Below are 25,474 nucleotides of genomic sequence, written 5' to 3'. Positions count from 1 at the left end.
AAAAATTCTTCCTTGTTTTGGACAAAGTGTAGTAAAAAGAAAAAGTGTTAAAAAGTTAAAAAAAAAAAAAGAAAAATTTGTATTAAGTTTTTAAACAACTACAATTTAAATGGAAAAAAAGCATGTCCATCCTTCAAAGCTCTACTCATATGTACAGCTCCTTTGCTAAACCTTTCTGTTTTTCTGAGATGGAGTTTCACTCTTGTTGCCCAGACTGGAGTACAATGGCACGGTCTTGGATGACTGCAACCTCCACCGCCCGGGTTCAAGCGATTCTCCTGCCTTAGCCTCCCAGGTAGCTGGGATTACAAGCATGTGCCACCTCACCCGCCTAGTTTTTGTATTTTTAATAGAGACGGGGTTTCGCCATGTTGGCCAGGCTGGTCTCAAACTCGTGACCTCAGGTGATCTGCCCGCCTCAGCCTCCCAAAGTGCTGGGATCACAGGCACAGCGCCCAGCCTAAACCTTTCTTGATGATTAAAGACGTGCTTAAATTCCCTTTCCTTCAACCTCCTTAATAGCTTTACACACACGCAAGTAGTGACTGTAATGTTGTTAAGACCACAGGCTTTGAAATCAGACACACACCATGTAAAATCACTTTTACTGTTGTTAAGGGCTGAATTATGTCACCCCAAGACTCGTATGTTGAAGCCCTAACCGCCAAAACCTCAGAATATGACTATATTTGGAGCTAGGGGCTTTACAGAATTAGTTCAGGTTAAATAAGGTCATTTGGCGGGCCCTAGTTCACTCTGACTGGTGTTCTTATAAGAAGAAATTTGAACGCATGAAAGACATGAGGGATGTGCATGCACAGAGGGATGACCATGTGAAGCAGCAGCAAGAAGGCGGCCATCTGCAATCCAAAGAGAGAGGCCTCAGAAGGAAACCAACCCTGTCAGCACCTTGACTAAGCATTGTCTTAGGCCAAAACATTCTGCATTCCCACAACTCCCAGGTCGGCTCTGTGCTGCTCTACCCCAGTCAAAAGCAGCACCCTAGGACAGTGGTGTGCACCCCCTTGCTCCATCCTCCCTGAGCCTCTGTGTTAGAAAACAGTTCTCCCCAAACACATAGTTAACATAACCCATTTTTTGCTATTATTTTCACAGAAAGTTAACTTCCGAAAGCCGGAACATTTTCATGAGTAATCTAATAAGCCAGTTCCAAACTGCATTTACCTGAAATTGAAAGTACAATCCAATTTATTTAAACACAATTTCTTATGATGTACTTGAAGAGAAGGCCAGTAAAATAGGGCTGGAAGAATTTCCCTTGGATCCATTATGCTTCCCTTTGCCTACCCAGAAGTCAGGAACTTTTGCGTAGTAAGGACAGAATGTTCCGCATTCTAATAATTAACTGAACATAACCTGCAAATGAAAAAGCGGGGGAAATTTTCTTAAAACTCTCTCGGAAAACAGAAATAGTGCACTTAGGTCCTTCAAAACAGATTCACAGCTGAACTGCAGTTAGCTGCATATACTTGGCTGAAAAAGAAAAAAAATAAAGACTATGTACTAAAGCATTTTCTATTAATTACAGTGTTTAGAAGATACATGTCCCCTATTTTGATATTTAAACCTATTTTTCATTTTTATTAATGTATTCGGGGTTTTTTTTGGTTTCCTAACATGGATGATGTGGCAACATGTAGCTTAACTCTTAAATTGCCAGTTATTTTTGTTTCTCTTGATTCTTCTCTTCAAAATCTTATGTCTTTTCCATCATTTGGGAAGTTCTATCAAACTATAACTTTATAGTTGAGCCTGGTACAGTGGCTTACACCTATAATCCCAACATATTGGGAGGCCAAGGTGGGAGGATTGCTTGAGTCCTGGAGTTTGAGACCAGTCTGAGTAACACAGTGAGACCCTGTCTCTAAAAAATATACAAAAATCAGCCAGGCATCGTGGCACATGCCTGTAGTCCCAGTTATTCGGGGGGCTGAGGTGGGAGGATCACTTGAGCCCAAAAAAGTCTAGGTTGCAGTGAGCTGTGACGGCACCACTGTACTCCACCCTGGGAGAGAGAGACCCTGTCTCAAAACAACAACAAGAAGAAGAAGAAAAAACATTTAGATATTCTTTAAATATTTTCTTAAAAACTAAATTTTGAGAAGACATGGATGTATCCAAATTATAAGCATAATAAAGTCTTAGTGTTTCCATAGGGAAAAAAAGCCCAGGTGATAGTGTAGAGACAGTGAAGGCTGGGACCCCTGCACTTAGGGCTCCCTGGATTAAAGCCTGTGACAGAGCAATTCTCATCTTCAAAGTTCCCTAATGACTAATGTGGATTTTAGTAATTGTTTAAGGGCCCCGTAAGGAGTGTCAGAAAGATAAAACCCTAATTCCAAGACTGAAATTAAATGGGTATCATTTCATGAGGAATTTGAAAAAGCTCTTTGAAAGTATGAGAATGTAATATGGAGGTACTGAATTTCTTCCCTGTAACTGTTTCATTATATTAAACAATCCATAAAAACTGTAAGCAATGGCAGAGATGAGACTACTGATTTTTCTTGCTTGATTTGTCCTGAGTTCGCGTTGACTGAGCATAAGAAACTCCCGTTCCCTGAACTGGGCACCGCCAGTAAATCGGAAAGTTTTACTGCAGCCGTTGAAGAGGAGTTTAACACGTGCCTCAGACGTCCAGTCTCTGGGACTGCTGAACTGTAATAAACTACACCATTAAGCGAAACATTGGATGAGAAGCTGGCTCATTGGGTCGGCGGTTACAGTTATAAGTAGCTCCTTGGGATGCTAATAGATTAAGATGAGTGGTTTAAATTTCCAAGACAGACCTCTCACTTTAGTAAACAGCAGAGTAAAAGACTTACATAATACCTCAGGCAGTGCACATTCTGGTATTGGCCCAGCCTCTAATTGTGTGACCTTGGACAGCTAATTTTGCTTCCCTAGACACCCCAGTTTTTTCATCTGAAAATGAGAATGTATCATGGGATCATCTCAAGTGTATCTAGAGCTCTACTGTTCTGGGATTCAACCACTGGTAAATCTACAAATATATTTCATGACCAGGATTAAATGAACTCTAATGGGCAAAACGCATGATTTAGTCATCCAAATGCTAATATTGTAATGTGGGGAAAGAACAGATTTTAAGTTCACCGAAAATGAAATCAAAACAGACCAGACGTATTAAAAGAAGCTCAACTTCATTTGTAACTTTAAAATGCAAATAAAAACAATGAAATACCATTTTCACCTATCAAATTAGCAACAACATAAAGTTTAAAGATACCCAGTAGTGATTGAGTGTGGGGAAATTGGTACTTTTAATGCTATTTGTATGAACGGAAATTGGTGGTCTTCTCAAAGGTCAACTTGTATCAATATGTATCCAAAGTTAAAATACAGTCACACTCACATAACAACTAAGATATGTCTGAGAGATACATCCTTGTGTGATTTCATCATTGTGTGAACGTCATAGTGTACTTAAGCCTAAATGATACAGCTTACTATATATTATATACATATAGGCTGTATTGTATAACCTATTCCTCTTAGGCTACAGACCTGTGCAGCATGTTACTGTACTAATATTGCAGGCAATTATTTGTATATCTAAAAATAGAAAATATACGATAAAAAATACCCTGTAAAAGAATAAAAATGGAGGTCGGGCACGGTGGCTCACGCCTGTAATCCCAGCACTTTGGGAGGCCGAGGCGGGTGGATTACCTGAGGTCAGGAGTTCAAGACTAGTCTGGCCAACATGGTGAAACCCTGTCTCTACCAAAAATACAAAAAAAAATTAGCTGACTCTGGTGGCAGGTGCCTGTAATCCCAGCTACTCGGGAGGCTGAGGCAGAAGAATCGCTTGAATCCAGGAGGCGGAGGTTGCAGTGAGCCAAGATCGTGCCACTGCACTCCAGCCTGGGTGACAGAGTGAGACTCCATCTAAATAAAATAAAATAAAAAAATTAAAAATGGTATATCTGTATAGTATAGGGCACTTACCAGGAGTGGAGCTTGCAGGACTGGAAGTTGCCCTGGGTGAGTCAATGAGTGAGTGGTGAGTGAATGTGAAGGCCTAGGACATTACTGTACACTGCTGTACATTTTATAAACACTGTATACTTAGGTTACACTACATTTTTTAAATGTTCTTTCTTCAATAATAAATTAACCTTAGCTTACTATCACTTTTTTACTTTATAAATTTTACTTTTTTCAGACATTTGACTCTTTGTAATGACACTTAGCTTAAAACACAAACACATTACACAGCTATACAAAAATATTTTCTTTCACTATATCTTTATTCTATATACTTTTTTCTGTTTTTAGACATTTTAATTATTTTTTACTTTTTAAACTTTTTGTTGTTTTGTTTTTTTGTTTTGTTTTAGCTACGGGGTCTGCTCTGTCTTCCAGGCTGGAATGCAAGTGGCACAATCAAGACTCACTGTAACCTCAACCTCCAAGGTTCAAGCAATCCGCTCACCTCAGCCTCCCAAGTAGCTGGGACTACAGTCATGAGCCACCATGCCTGCTTGATTTTTTTAAAAAAAAATTGTAAAGACAGAGTCTCACTTTGTTGCCCAGGCTGGTCTTGAGCTGCTGTCCTCAAGTGACCCTCCTGCCTCGGCCTCCAGAAGTGCTGGGATTACAGGTGTGAGCCACTATGCCTGGCCAAATTTTTTGTTTAAAAATGAATACACCAACACACACATTAGCCTATGCCTACACGGGGTGAGGCTCATCAATATCACCGTCTTCCACCTTTATATCTTATCCTACTAGATGAATTTCAGCGGGCAGGAACACACATGGAGCTGTCGTCTCCTACGATAACAATGTCTTCTTCTGGATGCCTCCTGAAGGACCAATCTGAGGCTGTTCTTAAGGAGGAATCACTCTTTTCAGAAAGATGCTCATGGTGGTTTGTTTATTTTTTCATATTAGATTTGTGTGAGTCTATCATGGGCTATGGCATTACGAAGGCTGTGACTTCACCCAGCGATAGGAATATTTTTAGCTCCATTATAATCTTGTGGGATCACCATTGTATATGAGGACTGTCATTGACCAAAACATTGTTATGCAGCGCATGACGGCAACATATCCTTGAACACACAATTTCACTTCTGGGAATTTAGCTTAGGGATACACTTGCAAAAACACACTAAGCTGTGTGTACCTTCCTGTACATTTTCAAAGAGAAATTGTCTACAACTTTATATCATTTTGGTCATGTTAAAGACTTGGGACTGGTGGTTATATTCCTGTACACATAGCTTAGTGTGTTTTTGCAAGTATATCCATAAACTAAATTGACAGGACAGAATTGTTTGAAAAACAACCATGAATAAAACATAAATGTTCATTAACAGAAAAATGGTTAAATAAATTATAGTACATCCATTTTATGATTTTTTTTTTTTTTTTTTTTTTTTTTTTTTTTTTTTTTTTTTTTTTGAGACAGGGTCTCGCTCTGTTACCCAGGCTGGAGTGCAGTAGCGCGATCTCGACTCATTGCAACCTCTGCCTCCCAAATTCAAGGGATTTTTGTGTCTCAGCCTCCTGAGTAGCTGGGATTACAGCATGCACCGCCACGTGGAGCAGGGGCGCGATCTCCGCTCACTGCAAGCTCCGCCTCCCGGGTTCACGCCATTCTCCCGCCTCAGCCACCCGAGTAGCTGGGACTACAGGCGCCCGCCACCATCCCCGGCTAATTTTTCGTATTTTTAGTAGAGACAGGGTTTCACCATGTTAGCCAGGATGGTCTAGATCTTCTGACCTCGTGATCTGCCCACCTCGGCCTCCCAAAGTGCTGGGATTACAGGTGTGAGCCACTGTGCCTGGCCCATTTTATGGGATATTATGCAGCTGTTTGTTTTTTGTTTGTTTGCTTGTTTTTAAACTTTGTGTGCTGATAGGGAAAGATGCCAAGAATATTATTAAGTGAAAACTTATGTTGGAGAGCAATATGCATAATATGATACAACTTGTTGAAAGAAAGAAAGAAAGAAAGAAAGAAAGAAAGAAAGAAAGAAAGAAAGAAAGAAAGAAAGAAAGAAAGAAAGAAAGAAAGAAAGAAAGAAAGAAAAGGAAACAAAAGAAAGGAAGAAAACGGCCAGTCTGCGCAGCTGACCGCCTCTCCCGCCGCAGCCGCGGGGCCTCATGGAAGGCGGGGAGGACGGCAGAGGAGGCGGCGCAGCGCAGGGCCCCGAGGGGCAGCCGGCGCCGGAAGCCAGGGTGCACTTCCACGTGGCGAGGTTCATCATGGAGGCAGGTATCAAGCTAGGGATGCGGTCCACTCCCATTGGCACTGCTTGCACCATTTACCGTTAAGTTTTTCTGCCAGACCAATCTGGATGCCTATGACCCTTACCTGATTGCCATGTCTTCCATTTACTTGGCCGGCAAAGTGGAAGAGCAGCGCCTGCGGACTCGTGACATCATCAGTGTGTCCAACAGGTACTTCAACCCAAGCGGTGAGCCCCTGGAATTGGACTCCCGCTTCTGGGAGCTCCGGGACAGCACTGTGCAGTGTGAGCTTCTCATACTGAGAAGTATGCACTTCCAGGTCTTCCAGCATCCACACAAGTACCTGCTCCACTACCTGGTTTCCCTCAGGAATTGGCTGAACCACCACAGCTGGCAGCAGACCCCCGTTGCCGTCACTGTCTGGGCCCTGCTGCAGGACAGCTACCACCGGGGGCTGTGCCTCCGCCACATCGCCGTGGCGGTGCTCTACCTGGCCCTGCAGGCCTGTGGAGTCGAGGTGCCTGCCGAGGTCGAGGCTGAGAAGCCGTGGTGGCAGGTGTTTAGTGACGACCTTACCAGGCCAATCATTGATAATATTGTGTCTGATCTCATTCAGATTTATACTATAGACACAGAGATTCCCCTAAGGCCCTGGCCAGGCCTGCCCAAAGAGAAGCCCAGGATGGTCAGCGGCCTGGGGACACTGCCACCACATCGCCATGATGGCTGGTCCCCAGAGGACCAGCTGGGAGGGCTGGTTGTGCTTCTGGAGAAGGGCTGGTGAAGGCGATGACATGCTGCCGCTTTGACCATCCGTAGCAGTCGCGGTCCAGATGATAATGGGAGCTGCGCCTCCAGCGGGCAGGCCGGGAGCACACTGGGTGCAGCTGACCCAAGGCAGCCACATCTGCCTTTGTTCTTTGAGAGGACTCTGAATACAATAGAGGCATGATGCCAATAAAAGGAAAATCATGACATCGACGACACTGAATCCCTAGCAATTTTTTTAAGCCAGATTTATAGCGAGAATGAATATGCAAGGTGACTGAAATCTATTTTGTGTAATACAAGGTGAGGCAAGTCAAAAAAGAAAAAAAGAAAGAAAAAAAGAAAAGGACCAGGTGTGGTGGCTCATGCCTGCAAACCCAGCACTTTGGGAGCTAGAAGCTGGTGGATTACCTGAGGTCAGGAGTTTGAGACCAGCCTAGCCAACATGGTGAAACCCTGTCTCTACTAAAAATACAAAAATTAGCGGAGTCTGGTGGTGGGTGTCTGTAATCCCAGTTACTAAGGGGGCTGAAGCAGGAGGATTCATGGATGGATGGATGGATGGATGGATGGATGATTGTTTTCAAAAAGAAATTTTCTAGAACTATATACCATTTTGGTCATGTTAAAGACTTGGGACTGGTAGTTAGAGGATGGGGGAGACATCTTTTCTTTCTGATTTTATATTATTTTACTTTCTATTTGAATTTTTTTACCATGATCATTTACATTTGTAATTTTTAAAAGACCTACTGAAAACATGAAACAGCCTTGAGAAATGGTAGCAGGGAAGTGTTGCAGAATGACCACATGCACCCTGATGCCTTGGTGGGGGATGTTGGCCCTAAGGCCAGTCTGGACCCTGGCTGCCAGTGTGGCATACAGGAGATGATGGGACTCTGTGAACACAAGCACTACTATGGTTTGAGCATGTCCCTCAGAGTTCATGTGCTGGAAATGTGGTCCCCAGTGTGGCAGTTGGAAAGGTAGGGACTTTAAGAGGTGATTAGGTCATTAAGAGGAATTAATGCTACTCTTCATGGAATGCGTTATTTCTCATGAGAGTAAGTGAGCTCTCACTCTCTTTCAGGACTGGATTAGTTATCTCAAGAGCATGTTGTTATACAGTGAGGTGGTCCCTATGTTTTGCCTCTGACTTCTTCCTTTCTGCCATGTGGTATGCTAATGCTGTGCTCTTGGACTTTACAGCCTCCAGAACTATGAGCCCAGTAAACTCTCCTTTATAAATTACCTAGTCTCAGGCATTCTGTTACAGCAACAGAAAACACACTAAGACCTCCCTTCTGGTGCACATCTTTTATGTTTTCCCTTCCCAGTATTCCTTTCCCCTTCTTTTGGTAACAAGATCCATTTTCCTTTCTGCAACTGCTTTTCTTCCACGCCTCAGTCCATGTTTCAGGTTGGGAATTGGACCTTGACCTCCACTTCCAAAAGTGGGCCTTGACCTTGGGCTGGCCAGGGCACCAAAGTACTATCACAATGGCTTCAAGGAGGGGCATTGGCTCAAACATGACCAATAAGAACATCCTCCAGTACTTCGGCTAGTGCTCTTGGACCAAGGCTCTCCCCTTCCCTCTAAGTGCAGGAGTACTAGAACAAATGTCTGGAAATGCTTTGACCATTGTTACCACCACTGGGTGGAGATTTTCCTGAAAATAAAGCAAAACAGAGGAAAGCAGAGCTTATGTGATGAGAGACAGATTCCTGTGGACACAGAGCACCTGGATCCAGCCATGAAGAAACCTTCTGAATTGCTTTTCTGTTATCTTAAACTTTACATGAGTTAAATTCTCGTTTTTCCTTGAGCTGGTTTGAATTATTCTATTAATTTCATCCAAGAGTCTCTATAAATGTAAACACCTTAGTAATTTCTTCTACAGCTAGCAGTGCCCATAGTGCCTTTTTAAGCCTTTGCCCAACAGTGTGGACTCCCAAGCAGCAGCACTTACCATCAATATTTGTCATCATTTTGCTTGTGGTTTCCTTATGCTCCCACCCAGTCCTAGTACAAGGTCGAGCAGAGAGCAGAAACTCCTTGAAATGTTTGTGGCATGGGGCAATCATTCTAATTTTCAATATTCTAACATTGTCTCTGCGTAAGACACAAATATGTCTTAAATATATGCAAGACATGAATACTTTTTGTGCCCATTTTTTCTTACATTTTGGAATATTAAAACTTGGAATAGATGATGCAGAGCATAGATTCCTAAGCCTCAACTCTTCTTGCAAAACTTGAAGGACCAAACTCAGCCCTCTGCCGCAGAACACACAAAGCCTTACTCAAACCTACTACTCTAATGCTTGATGTCTGTATATTTATAAATTGCTATACTAAGGTGAGAATTATAAGGACAGAAGAAACCTTTAAGTGAGCAGCCCCATTTATTTTTTCTTTTATTTCTCTCTTTCTTGATTTCTTTCTAGTTTGTTACCAAATTCTTAAACAACATCAGCAATTTAAAATATGTTAGAAATGGAAAAAATTGAAAATGGCCTGTTCTCTGAAAGTTCCTGGTTCGTAGTTGTAATAGCTGTTCAACATCTTCTTCTAGCCATAAGATAACTCTAGTGCCAGGTGTACAAATCCTGATCCTGTTTCAGTGATCAACACCCACTAAATAGTCTCTTACTACCCGAGAAACTGCTGTATGTCACAGGGAAATTCAGTAACCAAGGTGCACATCAGTCCATTGCATCTGAAACAACATATTCACTACTTATCACTCAAATGTGAATTTTTTCTCTTTTTTGGAGACGGAGTCTCACTCTGTCACTCAGGCTGGAGTGCAGTGGTGCAGTCTCAGCTCACTGCAGCCTCCTCCTCCCAGGTTCAAGTGATCCTCCCACCTCAGCCTCTTGAGTAGCTGGGATTACAGGCAGCCACCACCACGCCTGGCTAATTTTTGTATTTTTAGTAGAAATGGGGTTTCACCATATTGGTCAGGCTAGTCTTGAACTCCTGGCCTCAAGTAATCCACTCACCTTGGCCTCCCAGAGGTGCTGGAATTACAGGCGTGAGCCACTACACCCAGCCTCAAATGTGAATTTCTAACCCATTTGCAAACATAACCATCCCAGAAACATGACTGGCAGGAGGAACCCTTATCCCTCATTGGAAGATGTTCCCGTTTTTCTCCTCACAGATGTCACCACCACACGCCCTACTTAGTGGCCAGGAGCTCAGTGACACACTGCTCATCACGTTAATTCATCAAGCCCAGGGTCAGCGCTGGCTCTGGGCACCCTGCACCCGCTCACTCTCTCACTGTGAAAGTTCACTGCTAGCCGTCTTCTCAAACTGTCCATAAATCTTGGGAGATTTGGGGGCTCTACCTGGGGCCCACCCTAAGTTGACATCACACTTCCTTGCCACACTTACCACAGACTCAGATTTATCCAACAAGACCTGAAACAGAAAGTGACAATTACAACGAGACACCTTACAAGCAGGTGTAGTGTGCTCAGTGCACGGTGAAGAGGCATCTGTTAGTTCTGGACACGCCTCTCATCCCTTTGCTGCAGGACAAATTGGCGATGACCCACAGCAAATACAGTATGTAACAGCAGCCTTGACTCTGTCTGGCTGTCAAGACTTGCAGGACTCCTGGGGACCAAAAAGGCTGTAGGCTTCGCCTTTCAGTGTTCGATCTTTTGGTATCAATAAAATCAAAGGCAGACACAAAAGGGAATTGGAAAACCCAAGAGGAAAATACCACTGGTACATTTCACTCAGCTATTTCTATGGCTCCACACCTTAGTCCATTCAGGCTGCTGTAACAAAGTACCACAGACTGAGTGACTTATGAATAACAATTTGTTTCTCACAGTTCTGGAGGCTGAAAATCTGAGATCAGAGTGCCATCATGGTAGGGTTCTGGGAGGGCCATCTTCCAGGTTGCAGAGAGCCATCTTCTCATTGTATCCTCATATGGTGGTAAGCGGCTAGAGAGCTCTCTGGGATTTCTTTTATAAGGGTACTAATCCCAGTCATGAAAGCTGCACCCTCATGACTTAAACTACCTCCCAAAGGCCCCACATCTTAATACTATCACATTGGGGGTAATATTTCAAAAAAGAAATTGGAGGGGAGACATAAACATTCAGTCCATAACTCTCCATGATACTTACACAAGGCTAAGCCTGGCCTTGGTGGCAGCCCAGTGGATTCCAGTTGTGTATTCCCAGTGATGGCTGGAGAAAACATCGAACCCAAGAATAATGATGAAATGTTGGCCATGGTGGCCTACAAGGCAAAGCCACTGGCAAGTGAGCCTTGATCCTGTTTTCAGGATCAAGATTTGAGAATTATTTTGTTAACGCTATTTAGCTCAAAGGTATGCTTTTCTCAGTTCTGCTCTGCATATAGTTTCTTGAATCCACTCCTCCTTCCCTCACATGCAGTGTTGCACCTGCCTTCTCTGCTGTCAGTTCTTCCCTACTTAGGTTCACCCTGCACACCGCCACCTCTACCTGAACAGCCCCTCATCTGAATACATGGAATCAGGCAGACCTGTATTTATTAATGTTACTCTCCTCAACACATAATATATGTTAGCATCATGGTCAGCAGGTCACCACCTGGTGAGAGCACTTAAAAGAGTGTGTGTGTATGCATATGTATATAAAGAGTCTGTGTGTATATATATTATTTTAAAAAGTATATATTGATCATATTATGTAACTGATTCCTCAGCATCTGCAGAAAAAAAATCTCAAAGTCCCTTGTCAATTCACTACCTCATTCTCCCTCATCACTCATGAAGCCCCCATTCCTCTGTACTGCAGCTCATACTACTCCATTTGCCCAGAAAGTCTTCTCTTTTTTATTTACATCAGTACTGAACTGAAAGCACCTTGAAGGGAGGAATCATTTTCTACCCATCTAACTTGATGTTTGAGAATAATAGGTGATTAATTAAATTCTTGGATTGACTGATTGATGACTTCTCTTCAGCCTTGTGAGACACAGTTCAGAGTCCATCGCTTCCATAGGAGCTCATCGCCCTCCTACCTGCAGGGATCCCTTCCTCTTTTGAACTGGCACCTATTGGCTGTGCAATCCATTCAGCAACAAACCATGAGATATCATTCTTTTGCTACTGTATTGTGCCTTTTAAATTTTAAAAAAAATTTGGAAAATGTTTGTGGGTATGTTATTTCTATTTTTTATGGGTTTATGCTAATCTCTTCAGGGACCATATAATTTTTTTTCCCTACCTCAATCTCTAAAGTCTTAAATAGGTCTCACAAAAAGTACAAACAATATTCGTCCATTATGATTTGCCAAAATTAATTCTAATTATGTATATTGTTTAATTATAGGTAATTGATATTCATTATTAATTACAGCCAGATAGGTTTATTTTTGCACACTAGAATTTTGTAACTTCACATTGTTTTACACTGGAAAGTCAAGCTGTTTCTTTACATCTTTTAGCAATTGTGAATGACACATGAAACATGACCTTTTGGTACTGAACTTAGTACTTTATAGTATTAAATTTATAATACTAATTGTAGTACTATAAATGGTGCTAATTATAGTACTAATTTATTTCTAAATTGAGTACTTTATATACAATTCAGAAATTGAAATGTAATTCCTAAGATTAGGAAAGATACGCTGTCTAATTGGTCTTTGATATCTGTCCATGTGCATACGAAGATGTATTATTTTGTGTCTCACTTTTTATGGTGGCCGGCCTTCAAGATGGCCCCCAGGGATTCTTGCCTCCTGGTACTCATGCTCCAAGTAGTCCATAGTCTCTTCCCACATTGAGTAGGGCTGGCCTACATCACCAATAGGGTATCGTACAAATGATGGAGTGTGACTTCCAAGGCCAGATCATAAAAGAAAAGACATTGCAGCTTCTCCCTTACTCTCTCTTGGGCCACTCACTCTGGGGAGCTAGGTGCCATGTCATGAGGACATGCAAATAAGGGGTCCACAGGACAGGAAGCTGAGGCCTCTTCCCAACAGCCAACACTGAATGGCCAAACATGTGAGCAAGCTACTTGGAAGCTGACCCTCCACATCTATGGATGTCAGTGGCCTCAACTGTACTTGACATCACTTTTTTTTTTTTTGAGATGGAGTCTCGCTCTCTCTCCCAGGCTGGAGTGCAGTGGCACAATCTCAACTCACTATAACCTCCACCTCCAGGGTTCAAGTGATTCTCCTGCCTCAGCCTCCCAAGTGGCTGGGATTACAGGCGTCTGCCACCACGCCCAGCTCATTTTTGTAATTTTAGTAGAGACGGGATTTTGCCATGTTGGCCAGGCTGGTCTCAAACTCTTGACCTCAGGTGATCCGCCCGCCTCGGCCTCCCAAAGTGCTGGGATTACAGGCATGAGTCACGGTGCCCGACTAACATCACTTTGAAAGAACTGGAGCCAGAACCATTTGTGTTCCTAACCCACAGAATTGCATATCATGCATGTTCACTGTTATTTTAAACTATCAAGTTTTAGAGTAATTTGCTGTATTTTACTATATGACTAATACATCTAAAGATAGAACTATTTACTTAATGTAAATAATAAAAAGAGAGTTTCTATGACAAACTAGAATGCTGTAAGTATAGATCAAAGAGGCTCGTGAAAAGACAACCAGGGAAAAATGAGTTTCTTGTAGTGAGATGGATTGAGTGAACTTACATCTGAAATATGAAAAAATACTTTAAAACTCAAGCAAAAAAAGAACATAATATTGAAGACTTCATGATTTGAGATCTTATTGATTTGTTTGGTTTGCAAAAAGAGTCCAGGATACACATAATGACCATGACAGGTAACCACAAAAAGCTGAAGGGGTTGCCTGTATTACTGCCCTGGTCCAAGCCAGTGTTCTCACCCAAACCATGATACAGTAAGAGCCTCCCACTAGTCTCCCCACAACCTGTGCCCCCACATGTCCACACTGAAGCCAGAAACGTCTTTTTTAAATTTTTTTTTTTATTTTTTAGAGATGGGCTCTTGCTACGTTGACCAGGCTGGTCTCGAACTCCTGGCCTCAAGCAATCCTTCCATCTTGGCCTCCCAAAGTGCCGAGATTACAGACATGAGCCACTGTGCCCGGTCCAGATATATCTTTTTGATGTCTGCTGAATGTCACCATTCCTTCAAAAAATATTCCCTTGCTCCTCAGATGAAGCCCAGGGTCTCGAGTAGGGCCTCAGGACTGCACACTGTGGCCCTGCCTTCTCCCCCAGCCTCCGTGTTCTCTCTGTGCCCTCCAGCTCTACAGGCTTTCTGGAAGTCCCCCAAGTTTGTCATGCTCCCTCCCACCTCTGGGCCTTTGCACATGCTATTCCCTCTGTCTGGTATACCCCCCAGGTATCACCTCTTAACCATATCCTCCCCTTGAACTCTCCTCAGACTCTCATCCTGATCTCCCAAATCTCCATGCCAGGGCAGCCTCTCAGGGACCCCTTTGCTGATGCCCTTGTCCAGGAAAGGATCTCGGTCATAAACTAGTAGGGACCCTATACCTTTCGCTCCAAGCTTTGGCTGAATGAGCAATTATCTGATTTTTGTGTCTCCCACAGCTGGCTCTAGGCAGAGCCAACCCTACTGGGTTTGTGCCCTGCACAAAGGTGCCTGGCCCAGATCACTGTCCAATAAAGTCCTGCCTGGGCTCTGCCTCCCAAGCTCGGCCTAGGTCTGTGTCACACAGTTTTTGGTTTTTGTCTTGGGGAGGTGAGGGGGTGGGGATGGTAGTTTATACTGGATACTCCATGAGAACAGGGCGGCTTCTGATTTAGGTCACCATTGAATCCCCAACAGTTAGCATAGGGAAGACACTCAGCATATATTGCCTTAATTAGTTCATTTAGTAATTAAGGGCCAGTTCAGTCAGGACTTATCTTAATTTGAGGACTGTCTAAATGTTTCTTGCCTCTAAGTACCAAGTTGCCCTAAATTACTCGTACTCCATTGTCATCCCTCGAGTATTCCCTAACCACAAATTCCTCTGGGAAAGGAAACACTAAATCAATAACATCTTAATGTGAGTTAATTTATCCAAGATTAAAAAGTCAATTGCTTTACAAGACCCCCAGAAAATAAGGCAAAGAACATGTGAGTTGTAAAGGGGAAGAAAGTTCTAGAAACCTCCTAATATTTTCCAGGCTTTGAGCTTTTTCTCTGGCAAGGTATAGTTATAATAAGTCATAAGCTATAATTCCTTTTCACTGTAAAATGAAACAGTTACTTAAAATTAATTAAGTTTCTACCATATAGATTGATCAAAATGTTAGCAACCATATTCCTTTTTCCCATTCCAACCTTTCCATAACGTACTTTCAACCAGGAATAGATCTAAATTGGGGGGGCCTGAAACTAGTATAATTCAGGGATCTTGTTTAAGAAACTTAGTATAAAAGTACGAATACAAAATACCCGTGATGGTTATGGGTACAAAATACCCACAGCTATCCCAATATCACCCAATGTGAGAAGAAGTATGAGAGTGGAGTGGTATGGGTAAAATTTCTCACCAAATTTCGCACTGTAATCACATACAACCATGTGACACACACACACCCTTCCCCCGGAGGCTCCGAATGGGCCCTGCATGGAAGGAGCCCTGCAAAGTCTGCTTTGGCATTCACTAAATCCTAGTTCACTTCTCAGTCTCTTCTAATTCCTGTGGAGGGGGCCCATTTCTTATTTTATACAGATGTGTCAAATGTCTTTTTCAGACTCCTTTTGTATTATTTTCTATCTCATTTTTGTTTAGCTCTGTAACACCTCATATTTGAATCTTCTCACCCACTGGTTATCTTCATTATGGTCAATCACACAATAAACGTAGAGTCTCTGGTTTTAGTCATCTTTGTTGAGCCCCTCCTATGTAGCAGGCTGCGGTAGGCCCTGGGGATACAGCCAGGAACAAGAGGGGCAGGGTCCAAGCTTTCCGCTGGTGGTTGCAGGAGAAAGACAATAAACAGATAAGTAAACTATCAAATATTAGGAAGTGAGAAGACGGGAACAGCAGGAAATGTGGTCAAGACTGAACAGGTGATCTGGGACAGCCTCTCTGAAAAGGTGGCATTTCAGTGGCACCTTAGTGACAAGAAAGAAACACCATACAAAGCTGGTCAGTTTAACAGATTAGTGCAAAAGTCCGTTGATTTGTTTAAAAGCAACGAGCCTGTTCAAGGAGCAGAAAGAAGACCAGTGAAGCCGCACAAGAAAGTCCAGGCTTCGGAGGCCAGGGTAATGAGTTTGGATTTTATTCAAAGTGCAGTGGGAAGTTTCTGAAAAGAACTAGGAAAATATGATGACATGACATTTTACATTTTTAAGTAATCATTCTGGCTACTGTGTAGAAGATGGATTCGTAGTGGGAGCAAGAGTGGAAGCCAGGAAGCTAGGAAGGAGGCCTTTCTATTGAACAATAGGGGAGCTTGGGGCAAAGGTATGCTTTTGGTCACCAGCAGAGCCTCCCCTACCAGAGGCCACTCCTCCCTCAACCACAGTTCAGGCATTTCGTAGGACCCTGAGAAAAACACAAAAACAACTGCCAAATACCTGTCTATCATTGCCTATGTTTTCCCAGATCTACTTTTCCAAGTACCTTCTCTGCGTATTGTATACACAAAAGGATGGAGGATGAGGGAGGGTACGAGGGAAGACAGGAAGCCAGCTCACTCCCAAGTTTTTCTTTAAAGATAGAAAAAATAATTTTCTAAATTGGGGGCACAAAATTAGAATGACCCCATCCAACCCAGCTCTACAGTTAGGCAGACACAGACTCAAGTGCTGGCTCCACTACTTATCAGCTATGAGACCTCACTTTACTTCTCGGCACCTCAGCTTCCTGATCTCTAAAATCGAGTTTGTTTATAGTATTTCAGTGGGGATTTAATGAAATCATGCAAGTAAACCACATTGTTTGTTGCTAGGTAAAACATAGGCATGTTCTTCTTCCCCCGCGTGAAAACTTGGCCCCAGGCACAGGTTTCTAATATAGTCAGAGCAGATGTCTTTGTTGCCCTTCACTGCGATTCAACCCCGCCATTCTTGAGCAAGCCTTTGAAGCCCATCCAATCTTAACAGAACTGCTTTTGTGGGTGAGACATCTCTAAGAAGTTCAATTGTGTTTTGGACCAAAATCATTTGCCATTCTTCTGTTCCTAACACACAGGTCTCTGTGTGTTGATCTAACCAATTGGTAGTGTTTTGAGTAATACATCATGAGGCCAATGGCGCCTTAACGATGTATTACATTAATATATCATCAAAGCCATGGCATTGTTATGATATATTACTTTAATACATCACTGGAGTGCCACAGCTTTAATGATGTATTACTCAAAACCATAGCAACAGCTAGAAAGATCAAGATAAGTTTTGTATTTTTAAAACTTATTCTCAGTAAATATAATTTTTTTTAAAGTTTCCACAATAAAATATGTGTTCAAATGAAATAGGAGGATGCAAGGCCTCCTGGTAAGTAAGCATCGAGATGCTTCCTTGGTCATCCTCCTCCCACTGTCTACTACGTACCTGGCTCCTAAGTTCATTTTAAACTACTTTATCCAAATCTCCTACAAGTAATATTGCTACTGAATTTATGATTCTATAAGTGTCCCAGGGATCTCCAATTGAATGTTACGGCTGCCCATTTATAGAGCAGTTGTTTTTCCAATGGTAGCTTGAGCATTTTCTACCCCCCTTTCCAAAGGATTCTACACTGTCCAGGCCAAAGTATCCTTCAAGAAACTCTTGGGCAAGTTTGATTTTTTGTATAATAAGATGTCTGAATCCCCTGTATCTCTAACTTCTCCTCCTTGTTGGCATATCAGAGTGTGTGTGTGTGTGTGTGTGTGTGTGTGTGTGTGTGTGTGTGTTGTATATAACATTGTATGCCCTCTCTGAGAGATTTCCAATATGTAAGACGGATTTAGAGATAGACCTAAATCTCAAATCTTCCATGTTTCACAGCCTTGAGCATTCACTATTTTTAGCACAATGAAAATTGACCAAGAAATTAGATTAGTGGGGTTGCACCAATTGCAACAGTATCAGTATCAATAACAACAGGAAAATGTTTTAGTCCACATCCTCATGACAAATCCTGACTGTCTAACAAGAGTTCCACTCACTTGAAAATGGTTTGAAGAGCAAGCACATGCTTCCTGTGTGCGCACGTGCACACACACACACACACACACACAAAATGGGGGAACAAGACATTGGGGCCAGAGATCTGACCCCAAAGCAAGCCTTCTTAAGAAGGCCCTAATATTCTAATACTCACACTCCCTTGGATTCAACTTTTAAAATTTAATTCTCCAGTCTGGGCACCATGGCAAAACCTCATCTGTACAAAAAATACAAAGATTAGCCAGGCATGGTGGCACTTGCCTATAGTCCCAGCTACTTGGGAGGCTAAGGTGGGAGGATCACCTGAGGAGGTTGAGGCTGCAGTGAGCCAAGATTGCACCACTGCACTCCAGCCTGGGTGACAGAGTGAGACCTTGTCCAAAAAAAAAAAGGTTTAATTCTTCAGAAAATTCAGAATTCGTGTTATTTAGGGAGGGGTAATGCAGTTCTAGACAGAGGTGAGAGTCTACTTCTGAAATTTCTAAGACATAGCTTTATACTCTCAGTGTTTTTCACGTTGTGAAATTTAGAAGCACCCCATCAACCACTCTGCAACACCCCGATTTCTCTATCATGGTGTTGTTCATTCTTTTCACAGCTTTGGCTCAAATCTGTCATCCCAGATTCCTCTGAACACCTCTCAGGCAGGAAAGCCTTTTCTCATTTCGAGTGCCTGACTTGGGAATTGAATTCTCTCACCCTCTTTTCTCTCTTCATCTAGGCTGAAGGACTGCAAGGGAGCCAGCTGCATGAGAATAGATTAGGCGAGAAATGATGATTCAGCACCCACGGCTTCCTGCCATGTGCTAAATGATCAGTTTAGTCTCAATCAGCAGATAAAGAAAAGGCCCAGGGAAGGGACAAGAAGATTCGCCCTGGAAAAGGGAAGAATGACAAAGATCTTCACATCAGAAATGTGAGGTTTGCAATAAGATGAGACTGAAGAAAAAATGTGTCAAATGGTTTTTGTTCTTGAAGGTAACCAGAGGCAGGAAGCCTTGCTGCTTATAAATCACAATTAACCACAGAGCTACAAGGGGCCTCTGAGATTAGACTCGATCCCTGATTTTACAAATGAGGCACAGGAAGTGCTGGGTAGCACTTGCGATTCCTGGAGCACCTTTAGAGAAGTTCACAAATTACATTCAGTGGTGATCAAACAGGAGCGTACATTTTTCTCTGCCCAGAAGGGCCACCCCATCCTCATCATCTTCCCTTGGCCCAAAATGCTCAATCTAAGTCACACCTTTTCCAGGAAGCCTTCCTGACTCCCCCAAGCCTGTAATGACTTCCCCCTGCCTCTGATCCCCTATAGTTGACTGTCCCTTCGTTTTCATTATCTGCTACTTTGTATTATCATTTTCCCTTTCTAAGATGTATTTGCCTGATAATTTCAACTTCAGAAACTTTGGAAAGGGCACATGCACCTGCCCCGGGCAGGGAGAAGAGTGGTGGGAGCGGGTGAAGGCACAGCCTTTGGGTTGGAGGAGCAGGCCTGCAGCATGCTGTGTGCTTCCCTTGCAAAGCACCTTCACAAAGCAGCTGTTTAATACAGGGTGTTCATAAAGTCAGGAAACAAATCATATAATATAATTCTTAGTAAGGACTGAAGATGTTCCTAATGCCATCCTGTATTTTTGCCTGGGTCCAGACTTTATGGACCACCTGACTATGTTAGTTATTTGTACAAATGAAGGAAGCTCTGACATAAGTCCCTGAAATCAGAGTGCAAAAGAAAACGTTTGTGTCCCAGAACTTCTGGCTCTTCTTTTCATCATGCTACTATAATCATTTCTTTCTAAAGTTCTAGGTTGAATTGGTACCGTATCACCTTTTTATATAGTCAGATATATGTAGTTATAGTTAGATATATAGAGATATATACAAAACTGCAGTTTTATCTTCCATAAATAATAGTTTAAAATACACACTAAAATAAAGACTACAAAATACTTGGTAATGTTTGTCTGGACTCTTCATAGAAAATTACGAACCAATGGATTTTTCTGGAACTCTTTTTTTTTTTTTTTTTTTTTTTTGAGATGGAGTCTCGCTCAGTCACCCAGGCTGGAGTGCAGTGGCATGATCTCGGCTCACTGCAAGCTCCGATTGCCAGGTTCACGCCATTCTCCTGCCTCAGCCTCCTGAGCAGCTGGGATTACAGGAGCCTGCCACCACACCTGGCTAATTTGTTTTGGTATTTTTAGTAGAAATGGGGTTTCACCGTGTTAGCCAGGATGGTCTCGATCTCCTGACCTCATGATCCGCCCGTCTCGGCCTCCCATAGTGCTGGGATTACAGGCATGAGCCACCGCGCCTGGCCTGGAACTCTTATTAGGAAACAGATATTTCTATATGCAGTCTCCTAAGGAGACTTGTCCTTTTGTACACACATAAACTAATAATTACTTCTAGTAAACACAAGTTCACACTCATCAACAGAAGACTCTACCTTAATTCCAACTTTTCCTGCAAACCATTCAGATAATCATTCAGAGTCAACTGAATTTTCATGATATAAGAAAAGGCATATTCATTGCAAAGCATTCATCTTTAAATTTGTAAAACATGTCCTTGTGAGATGACATTTTCAAAAAGGATCTGCCAGCTACTCTCTTAATGTATTGCATATATTAACAGAAGACTAAATACCATGGTTTTTCAATCTAGCAAGACTGCACAATGAATCGGTTTCACTAAACCTAATTCCATTCACCACACCGAATGTGTGCCTTCAGCCCTTGGAGTATTCCAATGCACTCAAATGCTTGACAAGAACAACACGAAAATTGAGTTTCCCGTCAGGGTCAGGATGTTGCATTTTTGCTTCACATGCAGTGAACAGATTCCTTTCCTTTTTCACTTTCCAATGATTGTGTGTGTCAGGCAGATACAAACAATAGAACTCTGTACTTCCGAAATCTTAGCATCAGTGCATACATTAAATGAAACAAAGTGATGCCCACGTGATGCTTTTCTGAGGCAAAACACTTCTCCCCAGGAAAAAAAAAAAAGTGGTCAGGCATTATATGTTTCCCCAGTTACCCTCGTCTCTTCTTGACCTTCCTTCCTGCTGGTGCTATATCCTTTGTTACCAAGATAACTTGTTTATAAAAGTGCTTGTATCAGTTACTGAAAACAAGTGACACATGATTTACCTGGGGTGTATTACAAAAGTAAATGCCAGGATCGAGCAAGAAGCTAAAGAAGACTCTCCTTTCTGAACATTGACTTCTATCATGAAGAAAATTTGAGCCTATAGAACTGTCACTAGGATACAAGAGTTACCCCAGAGTAAAAGTTTTGCTATGAAAACTACAAGTATTTTAAATTTCTTTCCTCTTTTTAAGCTCTGTAATCTCTTGTGATGTCACACTGTTTCTGGAATTTAAAAATGGATTCATGGGCTGGGCACGGTGGCTCATGCCTATAATCCTGGGACTTTGGGAGGCCAAGATCACTTGAGGTCAGGAGTTTGAGACCAGCCTGGCCAACATGGTGAAACCTTGTCTCTACTAAAAATACAAAAATTAACAAGGTATGGTGGCACATGCCTGCAGTCCCAGCTACTCAAGAGGCTGAGGCACCAGAATCACTTGAACCCAGGAGGTGGATGTTGCAGTGAGCCAAGATGATGCCACTGCACTCCAGCTGGCTGACTGAGTGAGGCTCTGCCTCAAAAAGAAAAAAAAAAAATCCATATATTACATTATTAAGTGCAATTAACACATCTTGTAAAACCCACCTACTTTGCTCCATTCACACTGCACTATGCAATCCCCAAAATAAGTTCTGTTCTCATTCTAATCCTGACCCTGGCTTAGGTGATTGCTCACCAAAATACTCTCTTTCCATCCTTTGCCTGGCCAACTATTACTTGTACCTCAAGTCTCAGATTAGGCTTTGCTTACCCCAGGAAGTCTCTCTCGATAGCCCAGCACTTGACGAGGGTAGATGCTTTTCCTACAGCCCACTGCACTTTTCCTTATCATACCATCTATCACCCTTCATTGTAAATATCTGCTTCCTTCTCAAGCCCCCTTCCAAGACTGAGGTTTCTTGGGGACAGGGACTCCATCTTTCTTACCACTATACACTCAGCACTTAACAGTGCTTGGCACATAGCAGACACACTCATTGCATTTTTGTGGAATAAGTGAACATGATGTACTAAATTTTTGGTACATACAATTAAAGGAGTGGGGAATTATTCTTACACAAATAGCTGAACCTCTATTAAATTCTGCTCCCTGTCATCCAGCATGTTCCATTTCCCTGTCCTCTCTCCATTCCTTAAAGAGACATGGGTGGCCGGGTGCGGAGGCTCACGCCTGTCATCCCAGCACTTTGGGAGGCCAAGGCGGGCAGATCACCTGAGATCAGGAGTTCGAGACCAGCCTGGCCAATACGATAAAACCCTGCCCCTACTAAAAATACAAAAATTAGCCGGGCGTGGTCACACGCACCTGTAGTCCCAGCTACTCGGGAGGCTGAGGCAGAAGAATCTCTTGAACCCGGGAGGCAGAGGTTGCAGTGAGCCGAGATCATGCCACTGCACTCCAGCCTGGGCAACAGAGCAAGACTCTATCTCAAAGAAAAAAAGAAAAAGAAAAAGAGAGACATGGCTCTTTCTTGCCTAAAATTTCAACATCCAGGTCTTCATATGGCTGGATGTTTCTTGCCATTCATATCTCAGCTTAAAGGTCAGTGAGGCCTCGCCCGGCCTTTCAGTCTAAATGCGCTTCCTAAGCATTGGGTGTTGTTTCGCCTGTCACACTTCTCTGCATGGCTCATATTACTACCTGATCTTTATTTCTACATTTATTGTGTCACTCCACCATCATTCGAATGTTAGCTCAATGAGGGTGGAGGCTTCTCTTATTCACAGCCATGTCCACAGAGCCTAAAACTTCATTGGCACATAGTAGATGCTGAATGGATGAATGAATGAATGAAGGATTAAAATATTTAAACATGTAAACAATTAAAATCATGACCCAGCACTGTGGGAGGCCGAGGCAGGTGGATCCCTTGAGCTCAGGAGTTTGAGACCATTGTGGGCAACACGGAGGAACCTCATCTCTATTAAAAATACAAAAAAAAAAAAAAAAAAAATCCCCCGGGCGTGGTGGCATGTGCCCGTAGTCCCAACTACTTGGAGGCCGAGGTGGGAGATTTGCCTGAGCCCAAGTTCAAGACTGCAGTAAGCTATGACTATGCCACTGCACTCCAGTCTGGGTGACAGAGTAACATCCTGTCTCAAAAAAAAAAAAAAAAAAAAACATGAGACCAGCTATGGTGGCTCTTGCCTATAATCCCAGCAGTCTGAGAGGCCAAGGCAGGAGGATCACTTCAGGCCAGGAGTTTGAGACCAACCAGGACAGTGACGCAAGACCCCATTCCTACAAAAATAAAAATAATAAATATATAAAGTCATGAAAAATTCCGGACACGCTTAAAAATCAGCTAGAAAAACCACTAGGTTTACATGATAGCTATTGATAATAACATTATTCAGTTTGCATTCTTTTATATCCAAGTCACCCTGGAGTATACTAAGGCCGTTACACCCTGAAAGGAAGGAATAAACTCTAGAGGACATTCAGCAGCTGTCCAGGTGATGGCTGAGGAGCTGACCTGGTGTAGAGGGGAGCACTCCTTGGAGAAAGGATCTTCTACCTGTACCTGAGCACATAAAGAACTGAGGGTCTACCCAAAGCAGCCAAAAAGAATCTCAATTTCTGCAAAGGACTGATGTCTAGAATGGACAAGTTTTTTAGCAAGAAGAACGATGGAGAAGTTGAGTTCTTAGAAGAGCCAAAAGGACTTGAGTTTTACCAGAATATCTCAAATCAACCAACAGGTTCAGAAACTTGTACTCCTACGTATTTCCTGGATTTTGTGAGACATAAATGCAATGGCTGGACACATACGCCTTCCACTAGGGAGACATTGGAAACCTTTCTCCTCTTGCAACCTGTCCGCAGGTTCCAAGACCTAGAGCAGCACCCAGGAGACACAATGGCATGAAACTCCTGCTCTGAGGACAATCTTTGATCAAGGTTACAGAGCACATCACTTTTGGAGCTTCAGAGGAAACCTTCCTCTATCCCTCCGAAATCATCCAAAACCCGTGAAAGTTACAAGGCACAGGAAAAGTCACTGTCACACCCCCGAACTGGTAATGGTACAATTACCCATCCCAGGCTGAAATGAGTGATATTGCATGGACTGACCTGGGTTTGAATCCAGACTCCTCCACTTACTGTGTGAACTTGGGCAAGTTCCTTAACCTCTCAGAGCTACTATTTTTTCCATCGGTTATAAAATAATGGAATAATACTCTTTCATGGTTATTGGCAGGGCTAAGTGAACCAAGGTGTATCAGGCCCTTTGCAAAGGGAAAAGGCTTAATCATTGGTGACTATTGTAATTATTGCTGTCATTTATTAATAAAAGTGGTTGTTATAGAGATACAAATATTAGAGACTAGAGAACTGTGGCTTGGAACTTTTAGTTATGTGAACCCACTTACAAAAGAGCTACCAACGAATAGTTCAAAGTCCAAAGCTCAGATTGCTACATGCTAATTCTTTGCCATACCCCTTTTTGAGAAATCTCTTTGAAATTTTGGGTATATAAGCTAATATGGCATGTTATGAACAATATGTTATTGCTTCTCTAAAAGGAATTATATTGTATATCCGCAGGATGAGACTCACCACTCTTGGGCTATAATTAGTTCATGTCCATTAAATAGCAGTTGCACAACTTCCTAGTAATTTACTGGTAGCCTAAATTATAAGGCTGCTATTTGAAAATGTTTTTGCCTGAGTCATTTTTCCCTCTCAGTCTCACTTAAGTCTGGGTCTCTTAAACTAGAATATGAACTAGCTGCCTTTTACAGATCAGAGAACAGATTCTGAAATCATCCATATTACGATATCCTAAATTTCACCAACAAGGGAAAGAGAAAGTTTATGTGACAATCGAGACAGAGTATGGCAAACAAATTCACATGGAATTGACTCTAACAAGTCTTTTTCATACCTCCTCAGAAACACAGTTGTAAGAAATATCATTAGTTTGTGTGTGTAAGAAATATCATTAGTTGGTGCATGACATTTCATGTTAAATTGATTATAAAGACATTGATTAGGTACAGTGTACACAGTTGAGCAATACAATTTAAATCAATGACAGACACTATCCAACAATCTTTAAAGAGAGCAGCATCACTTTTTAATAAGAAGAAAAAAAGGAATGCTAGGATTGATATCACTCTCAATGCCATTGCAAGAAAATAGACTTTTGAAAATCTTAA

The 25,474-nt window shown here is 42.3% G+C and overlaps 1 pseudogene across 1 annotated transcript; it reads left to right on the top strand.

Annotated features, from left to right (window-relative positions):
• The first annotated feature begins 6,159 nt into the window (after nt 1-6,159).
• On the top strand, nt 6,160-7,046 carry LOC112605956 (annotated as a pseudogene). The gene has a single exon (XR_003115573.1). The product of XR_003115573.1 is annotated as a cyclin-Q pseudogene (transcript).
• Nucleotides 7,047-25,474: the final 18,428 nt, after the last annotated feature.

Source organism: Theropithecus gelada, chromosome 1 (genome assembly GCF_003255815.1).
Source record: "Theropithecus gelada isolate Dixy chromosome 1, Tgel_1.0, whole genome shotgun sequence".
Lineage (NCBI taxonomy): Eukaryota > Metazoa > Chordata > Mammalia > Primates > Cercopithecidae > Theropithecus > Theropithecus gelada.
Note: the sequence above shows the minus strand (reverse complement) of the source record. Positions and strands in the feature narration are given on the sequence as shown.